At 47.4% G+C, this 3,043-nt stretch overlaps 1 pseudogene; it reads right to left on the bottom strand.

Annotated features, from left to right (window-relative positions):
- Window positions 1-385: 385 nt before the first annotated feature.
- On the bottom strand, window positions 386-3,043 carry LOC129144345 (heterogeneous nuclear ribonucleoprotein H2-like; annotated as a pseudogene).

Below are 3,043 nucleotides of genomic sequence, written 5' to 3' on the forward strand. Positions count from 1 at the left end.
AATGTAAATGTCGAGTTAATGGGTGTAGTACACCAACATGGCACATGCATACATATGTAACAAACCTGCACGTTGTGCACATGTACCCTAGAACTTAAAGTATAAATACATACATATATATATAAAATACAAAAATGAGCTGGGCGTGGTGGCACATGCCTATAGTCCCAGCTACTGGGAGGCTGAGGCAGGAGAAATCACTTGAACCTGGGAGGCAAAGTTGCAGTGAGCCAAGATCGTGGCACTGCACTCCAACCTGGCGACAGAGTTAGACTCTGTCTCAAAAAAAGAGGAGAAAGAAAGACGACAGAGAAGCTGACCAAGAGTGATCAGAATAAATTATATTTCCCATTTACCCATTATACTGGATATACTAGACATCCCTCCCATTCTATTCAACTCCCATAAATGCACTGCTTTTATATCTGGAGTAGCTCTTTAGTGCTCCTTCTCTACCTAACCAAGGTTTGACTGACAGTCACTGGAGTTTTCCTCCAGAACGTGGTCATATCCCCTCATACTGCTCTGATCACCCTAACCACCTCCATAACCACCAGTCACACTGCTCTGACCACCATAACCACCACTCATACTGCTCTGACCTCTATAACCACCACTCAGCTGCTCTGACCTCCATAACCGCCTCCACAACCACCACTCACATTGCTCTGATCACCGTAACCACCTCCATAACCACCACTCACATTGCTCTGATCACCATAACCACCTCCACAACCACCACTCACACTGCTCTGATCACCATAACCACCTCCATAACCACCACTCAGCTGGTCTAACCACCATAACCACCTCCATAACCACCAGTCACACTGCTCTGACCTCCATAACCACCTCCACAACCACCACTCACATTGCTCTGATCACCATAACCACCTCCACAACCACCACTCACATTGCTCTGATCACCATAACCACCTCCACAACCACCACTCACACTGCTCTGATCACCATAACCACCTCCATAACCACCACTCACATTGCTCTGATCACCATAACCACCTCCACAGCCACCACTCACACTGCTCTGATCACCATAACCACCTCCATAACCACCACTCACATTGCTCTGATCACCCTAACCACCTCCATAACCACCACTCAGCTGCTCAGACCTCCATAACCACCTCCATAACCACCACTCAGCTGCTCTGACCACCATAACCACCTCCACAACCACCACTCACATTGCTCTGATCACCATAACCACCTCCATAACCACCACTCACATTGCTCTGATCACCCTAACCACCTCCATAACCACCACTCACATTGCTCTGATCACCATAACCACCTCCATAACCACCACTCACATTGCTCTGATCACCCTAACCACCTCCATAACCACCACTCACATTGCTCTGATCACCATAACCACCTCCATAACCACCACTCACATTGCTCTGATCACCCTAACCACCTCCATAACCAACACTCAGCTGCTGACCACCATAACCACCTCCACAACCACCACTCACATTGCTCTGATCACCCTAACCACCTCCATAACCACCACTCACACTGCTCTGATCACCATAACCACCTCTATAACCACCACTCACACTGCTCTGATCACCCTAACCACCTCCATAACCACCACTCAGCTGCTCTGACCTCCATAACCACCTCCATAACCACCACTCACACTGCTCTGATCACCCTAACCACCTCCATAACCACCACTCACACTGCTCAGACCACCATAACCACCTCCACAACCACCACTCAGCTGCATAACTAGACTGGTTGGGTAAGCCCATCTCTCCCATCATTTGCCTACCATAAGCACCACCACTTGCCCCTGCTGTAGATTCAAGAAAAGTTCTACATAGGTGTGTTCATAAACCCCCCTACTTGTTCCTACAGCATTTAAAAAGATCTCCATGTACCTGTGCTGCATATTAGCTTTGTCTTTTGCCATAGCTGCCACTGCATCTTCATGAGCAGCAAACTCAACATCTGCCCTACCAGTAAACTCTGTCATCGTGTCCAATTTCAATATGTACTCTCATGAGGTTAAGAGGTGAATAGAAATTATAACATTCTTAGTGGCTCTGTAAGGTAAACCCCTCGTGTGTACACAGTGCCCTGTGGTGCTCTGGAAACTGGACCCACTATCTCCATATCTATGATCAGACATTCCTGAAAAACAGTAATTGCAGTCTTTTCCAAATCTATCAGACCTAAAGCCATATCCATCATTACAGCCACGATAGTCATCATAGCCTCTATACCCTCCACCATAGGGACCCTGCCTCATCTTTTCAAACCCAGCTCCTCTGCCAATGCTATTATACCTCAGCCAGCCCCTGGCCTATCACTGGGACCTGGCCACTGCACAGCCATGAGCTTCTGAGAGGGATCATAGTAGGTATGAACTTCAGCTTGGCTATTCTAGAAGATTTCAATGTACCTGTGCCCTATTCTTTCCCTGTGTTTCTTCAATGCCATCTCAGCTATCTCCTGCGAAGCCAACTGCACAAAGGCTTCCCCTGTGCTTCTGCCCTGAAAGTCCACTCACAGTGTTATCCCATTTGGCACAATTTCCAACCCTGAAAAGAAATGAACAATCTCTTCCTTGGACAGCCAAATGGAAGTCCTCTAAGCCAGACGAAGCCATCGTTGGCAGTATCAGGACTATTCAGACCTGTGTGCTTCGATACCCAATCCATTTCAACACTATTAGACTTGAATACTTCAACGTATCTGTGTCCCATGGTTTCTCTGTCTTTAAAGCCAATTTCGCTTCATCTGCAGATTCAAGTTCAACAAATGCTTCACCACTTGGTCTGCCTTCTCCGGTGTAGATGAAACAAATACCTGATGTGCCATTTTGTATTTTGCAATCAGAGAAGTGCATCACTTCATCAGCTGAGCAGGACCAGGATAGGCCCTGGACCTTCACCACAAACCCCTCCCTGCCTTCCGTGCTCAGCATCGTGGCGACTGTTGAGCTCTTGGTGGCAAGTTTGGTGGAATGCAATTTTGGTGTAGTGCGCAATTATCCTCCTTCTGCCTTCAAATG

This window comes from Pan troglodytes, chromosome 5 (assembly GCF_028858775.2).
Source record: "Pan troglodytes isolate AG18354 chromosome 5, NHGRI_mPanTro3-v2.0_pri, whole genome shotgun sequence".
Lineage (NCBI taxonomy): Eukaryota > Metazoa > Chordata > Mammalia > Primates > Hominidae > Pan > Pan troglodytes.